Source organism: Teleopsis dalmanni, chromosome 1 (assembly GCF_002237135.1).
Source record: "Teleopsis dalmanni isolate 2A chromosome 1, ASM223713v2, whole genome shotgun sequence".
Taxonomy (NCBI): Eukaryota; Metazoa; Arthropoda; class Insecta; order Diptera; family Diopsidae; genus Teleopsis; species Teleopsis dalmanni.
The window spans coordinates 58,432,102-58,439,322 of NC_051846.1; the positions used below are offsets into that span (position 1 = coordinate 58,432,102).

Sequence of the window (7,221 nt, forward strand, 5' to 3'; positions counted from 1 at the left end):
AAAATAAAGATCATTACTTATATCAAAACTATTTATTAAATTTTTACCGAAGAATATTTTACTGTTTTATTATATCACTACCAACAATGAGACTAATTGGTTCAAATATGAGTATATAGTAGTTACCATAAACTTATGTTGATGGTTTACTCACAACCTCATCTGGTATATATGGGCTTTGTACTTTTCAACGTAGCATACCTTAATTTAGTGTTCATAAACGCATGAACAGTATTGGCTCGATTATTTGTACAATTGTTTCCACAAAGTAAATTCAAAATATCGATTTGTCGGACCAATAAGAGTGGTGAAAAATTACTATAATTTAGATTTCTTTTTGGAATTATATATATTATTTCAATGTATAAGTTAATTCAGATGTATTTATTTATAAAAATATGAAAAGGAATGTAAGAAAATTTAATAAGACTCTTGTGAAATATCGCTCCAGTATTATAGTATGTTTCCACTTCTCATTTAGTAAGTGTAACATACTAAGTAAATTTCTTTAACCATACAAAGAGCTTCCGCGCTTTTAAACTTACTTAAAAATAAAGAAAGGAAAGTTAAACCAAAGTCTAAAGTTACATGTCGAATATAACCCTTAAAAATAAATTTCCTATAAGGGAAATTACTAAAATTTGAAATATTTGTGATATGTTTTATATGTAAACTGTAATCATTCATATTGAGAAAGTAAGTATTTAATAAAATCTTTATTTTTATTAATTGAATATGTAATTTTAATATTTAATATATATATCAAGATTTAATATATCAATAATATATTTAATTTGTTCTGGCATGTTATTGACTGAAATTTTTCTAAACAAACAGAAGTTCTCTTAAAACTTTCAAAGACACATAAAAGCTCCTAGATATGCATCAAATAACTTATGTCAATGGAAACGATGAAATCTTTAAGTTGCTTAAGTAGCTTGCTAAGTAAGCAGTGGAAACATTACCTGCTTAATAACATATTATTGTTTTTAGTTAGACAGATTTGAATAGCAAAGAAAAGACAAAGACAAAAATTTATTGAAAATTAATTTTTGTAGTTGCCTATTTTTGTTTCAAAGCTATTTTCTTGTAGAGACAACTGTTATGCATACTTTTTACTTACTATATGTAACGCGATTTTTTTGGGTGCAATTTTACAAAGAAGCTATACAAATGTTTCTCTACAAGTTCGCTAATCGCGATAAGAAAGAGCTAAACAATATTATTGTTCATATTTCTTATCATTCTAATTTTTAATATTAATTTTTCTTTGCAGATTCTTGTTTTTAATTAGTATATAATATATTAAAGTTTTCCATAATGGAAAAGAAATTTTGTTCTGCATAGACAATAGATTATGTTAGAGAATTGGAATGGTACTTAGAATTATTTTCAATTTTTTTCGTATACATTAGGTATTAAATTTTTATCACTTAAGTCGTCATTTAGCCATTGATAAGTTCGCTCTGGTAACTGTAGTCTTAAATCAGCCGGTTTAAAGGAAAATCATTTTCAAACTTCAATTCTACAATATAGAAAATTTTGTATCAAACATATTATGAGAATTTTATTTAACTATTTTATGTTCATAATTCATTTGTCCGAATTATGAAGTCAACAATAAAAATTTATTTTCGTGTCCAATTTAACTAATTTACAGTTAAAATATATATGTATTGCCACTATATTTTTCTAATGTATTCTGACAAACTAAACTAGAAAATCACGTCAAAAACTTTCTTAAGGATACGTTTTAGCGAGTTCAGATAACAGATCCGATACTCAGTATTTACATTCAGTACTCAACATTCAGACTGTTTCTACTGCAAATAGAAAAAAAGTGAACTATCGTCATCTTACATTTGTAAGGTTTTGATAATAATGTATGTATCCCAAAATTTTATATATTGATATATATTATATGATGAAATATATTATATATTTATATATTTTATATATTAACCATAATTTAAAAAAACTTTATGCGTAGTAGTAAAAATTAAATCGAATTTTGATGAAGAATTATGAATAACTACCTGAATAGGTTACTTGTTTCGTTTATATATACATAAACCCCATTATAAGGAAATAAAATATCAATATTTTATTTTATTTATCTCTTATTTATTATCAATATTCAACCGAAAACACATTTCATAATTACAGAAGATCAATTTAAATGTTTTTTTTATATTATTATTTTCTTTTCAATTTATTTTTTTTTTTGATAAACGTACATTTATACCACCTTTAGCAACTAAGACTACACTATAATTATCGACTTCAATTTCGGTAGGTTTATCTCTTATTTCAATTTCAAAATTTGTTAATATTTGAGCAATGGCCACTTTGGCATTTAATTTACCCATGCGTTGAGCTAAAAAAGTTTTTTAAGTTATATTATAATTATAGTACACATATACATATAAAATTCAAACAAAAAACTCATTACTACTTACCAATGCAATGATGAGGTCCTTCGCCGAAAGGCATATAACCGACAGGATTGTAGTTCATGTTTTCTTCTAAAAACCGTTCTGGATCATATCGCAATGGATCAGGAAAATACTCTGGATCACGATGTATACCAAATAGAGAAATAATTATTCCAGTTCCTTTCTTAATGACCATTTTTGAATTTGGTATTTGATAATCTTCTGTACACTCACGATTTAATATGGGTAATCCAGGATATTTACGTACAGTTTCTAAAACAAAATTGTAATATTAATAACTAACAACTGATATCTTGGGTTTATGTTATATATACCCATAAGACACAAATCTAAGAATTTCATATCCTGTAGACATTCATAACTCAGTTTGCCTTCATACTTCGCTAATGTTTCCTCCACTTCTCTGTTAGCTTTTGCTAAAAGTTCTGGATATTGTGATAGTTCGTAAATTGTAAAAGAAATTACAGATGATGTTGTATCAAAACCACCCAAATAGAAGATGAACAATTGCGCAGCTATCATTTCCACAGACATGGATTTAAAAGCATCTGTATAATAAAATCTCTTTAGTTTGTGTTTTGCAACAACATTTGAAGATAATTAAATTAACCTGCTGCTGTTTCAACGGACCATTCATTATCGTCTGTATTTATCTTGCCAGCATTGCGGAGTTGTAGTAATAATTGAAGCATATCTCGACGAATAACATTATTATTTTCTCTATATTCAATAGTTTTACGTGCGATATCCTTCATTGTTTCTGATGCTTCGTCACGACAACCCAACATTACAAAAAACTTTTCTAAGCTAAAGTTTTAATAAATTTTATAACTTATAATCAATTGTCTACATTTCTTAATACTTACTTTGGATATAAGACTGAGCAAGTACCTCTTAAAACACTTTTAAATGTCGGTTGATTAGCTGTATAGCTCACACTATAGAACAAATTATTCGGGTCTTCAAAACTATTTGTTTCTAAACCAAATATAACTGAAGCAATTATATCAACAGCGTAACTATAAAAAAACTTATTATTGCTACTATATTACACAAGTTAAGTAAAAAGTTACGTTGAAGAAATTTCTTTTAATTCCACTTCAGCAGATCCATTATCAGGTAAAATGTTGTTCAAATGATTAATCATTCTATATGATGTTTCCTCTATGGTACCAAACATGCCTTTTAATTTTCCTGAAGTGAAAGAAGGTGCTAATTTTGTACGTAAAGTTTTCCACTTTGATCCCTTTAAGGCAAATAAAGTAGCTGACATTGGATTCTTCTCTTCATCTACATAAACGCCACGATCGTGAAAACTATTGAAGTCCTTAGTCATTACATCACGTGCTAATTGTGCATCTCGTACAAGTAAGGCAGGGCGGGTTAATAAGTAAATTCCTACAACTTTTTCCTTTGAGCTTTTGTAAGCGTCATATATCGCCATCCCAAAAGAACGTTGACAACGGAATACAACACGCCTAATGGGGTTTTTGCCTCAATGTAGGGAAATCCTTTACGTTGCCAATGTGTATAATTCCATCTGAGGTAGACAACTAATAGAGTTGACGCGGCAAATAACAATAAAAGCAGCATTTTAAAAAATCTCTAACCATTTAAAGTAACCACAAGTTCCAAACACTTCGCCTGTTTGTTAGATACTAAAACAATATTCATTGATATACCCCAGTAATACTGTACGTTTTTATAATAGTTGTCAGTACTGATAACACTTCAATACAATCTGCTCGGGACTTAATTTGATCATTTATAAAGCTGAATTGTTTATTTATTTTTATCGCCATTGACAATGACTTAACGGTTTTTGTTTATAGTAAGAAGTGTTTATAGAGTGTGAGGTTGCAACTAACTTCCATACAAGTTCAGTTCTGTTTTTGCTGGTCATTGTTGGTTTCATATACATTTTGATCAATACAAGCAAGTTTGAAACAGTATTGAGGTGTTTGATGCCATTTTTGCTGAATAATTTATTCTATAATATTCGTATCTAACAATGGTTTCGATCATACACAACTCTTGTTGAGTTCATACTTACCGTCTCAAATCGAACTAAACTAATCTATACAAAAAAATAACAACAATTATTACATAGTATTTATTTTGCAACCTGCATGTAACAAACATGTATGATTTCTCTTCTAGTGACAAGGTAATAATATCGAAATATATTAAAATCGATTAATTCTAATTATCTTATAGATTTTATGTACAATATCGCATAGAATCGCTGTAACTTCTTATGTATCTACTGTATATTTAATAAGCAAAATTGTATAGTTTAAAACGTACATGTTCTTCTGTAGATTTTTTAATGTTTCTTTTGCTACTATACCATTTGATCAAAAAAAATCGAGAGTTTAAAAAGAACGCAAAATTTTACTTTTTAATAATTTTTTTTATTATCGCCTTCAAAGTACTCTCCTCCTGCGGCAATACATGCATGCCAACGCTTGATCCAATTTTCCATATTAAAATCCACGAGTTTTCCTTCCATAAATGTGGCCTTTTTTGCGAATGGCCTCACGCAAACGACGCGTAATGGTAAAATAATACTCCTTATTGACCGTTTGATCGTCCAGAAGGAATTCATAGTGCACCACACCACAAATATCGAAGAAAACAGTCAGTATAACCTTGATTTTGGACCGACTTTGGCGTTCTCTTTTCGGTTTCGGCTCACCTTCGAAGCACCATTCGGTCGATTGTTGTTTGGTGGGCATGTCAAATTCATAGACCCATGTCTCATCACCAGTTATGATGCTTTCGATGAATGTGTGGTCACTATCTGCGTTGGAAATCATTTCTTTGACCACATAACAACGATGCTTTTTTTGAATGAAATTCAGCTAAAAATCACCACACGAAAATTTTTCGACTTGTTTGTATAGACGCCAAACAAAAACTAATCGTACGATATGCGTTAAACTTTGACATAATGTGTATAATAGTGTTGCCAGCGTGAAAATAAAAAAATTTACCGATTGGATAAGCACAGGAACTTATTCGTTCTTTTTTGATCACAAGGTATACCAAATTTTTATATATTGACTTTTAACAATAATTTGAAAATACTAATAGTTATAATTAAATCGAATTTTGATGAAGAATTATAAATAAATACTTCTATAGGTTACTTGTTTCGACATCTTGTTTTACTTATATTATTTATAAAACGTTTATATATACATGAACGCCATTATAAAGAAATAAAATATCAATATTTTATTTTATTTATCTCTTATTTATTATCGATATTCAAACGAAAACACATTGCAGAATTACAGAAGATCAATTTAAATGTTTTTTTTAAATTATTATTTTCTTTTCAATTTATTTTTTTTTGATAAACGTACATTTATACCACCTTTAGCAACTAAGACTACACTATAATTATCGACTTCAATTTCGGTAGGTTTATCTCTTATTTCAATTTCAAAATTTGTTAATATTTGAGCAATGGCCACTTTGGCATTTAATTTACCCATGCGTTGAGCTAAAAAAGTTTTTTAAGTTATATTATAATTATAGTACACATATACATATAAAATTCAAACAAAAAACTCATTACTACTTACCAATGCAATGATGAGGTCCTTCACCGAAAGGCATATAACCGACAGGATTGTAGTTCATGTTTTCTTCTAAAAACCGTTCTGGATCATATCGCAATGGATCAGGAAAATACACTGGATCACGATGTATACCAAATAGAGAAATAATTATTCCAGTTCCTTTCTTAATGACCATTTTTGATAATCTTCTGTACACTAACGATTTAATATGGGTAATCCAGGATATTTACGTACAGTTTCTAAAACAAAATTGTAATATTAATAACTAACAACTGATATCTTGGGTTTATGTTATATATACCCATAAGACACAAATCTAACTCAGTTTGCCTTCATACTTCGCTAATGTTTCCTCCACTTCTCTGTTAGCTTTTGCTAAAAGTTCTGGATTTTGCGATAGTTCGTAAATTGTGAAAGAAATTGCAGATGATGTTGTATCAAAACCACCCAAATAGAAGATGAACAATTGCGCAGCTATCATTTCCACAGACATGGATTTAAAAGCATCTGTATAATAAAATCTCTTTAGTTTGTGTACTAGTCATTGTTGGTCATTACATTTTGATCAATACATACAAGTTTGAAACAGTATTGAAATATTATTTGCTATTTTTGCTGAATAATATATTCTATAATATTCGTATCTAACAAATCGAACTAAACTAATCTATACAAAAAAATAACAATAATTATTACATAGTATTTATTTTGCAACCTGCATGAAACAAACATGTATGACTTCTCTTCTAGCGATAAAATATATTAAAATCGATTACTTCTAATTATTTTATAGCTTTTATATACTATATCGTATAGAATCACTGTAACTTCTTATATATCTACTGAACATTTAATTAGCAAAATTGTATAGTTTGAACAGTACATGTTTTTCTGCGGATTTTTCAATGTCTCTTTTGCTACTATATACCAAGTGTATAGTTTTTGCGGTTCTTTTTGGTATAGAAAACATGTAATTTTCAAGGAAAATTAGTTTTTTGCGACATATCATTGCTTAAATGGTTTTCCAACTTCCTCGAATTTGCTAAAATGCTGCTTCTTGAACACATGCCTCATTGATGTAAAGAAGTAGTAGTCAGATTACTGTGGAGACAGATCTGTGGAGTATGGTGGGTGTGGAAGGATGCCATTTGCTTGAAAAAGCCATAATTTAAACA

At 28.7% G+C, this 7,221-nt stretch overlaps 1 pseudogene; it reads right to left on the minus strand.

The window, feature by feature from the left end:
* Positions 1 to 2,126: 2,126 nt before the first annotated feature.
* Positions 2,127 to 4,164, minus strand: LOC119673280 (annotated as a pseudogene).
* Between the last annotated feature and the right edge of the window lie 3,057 nt (positions 4,165 to 7,221).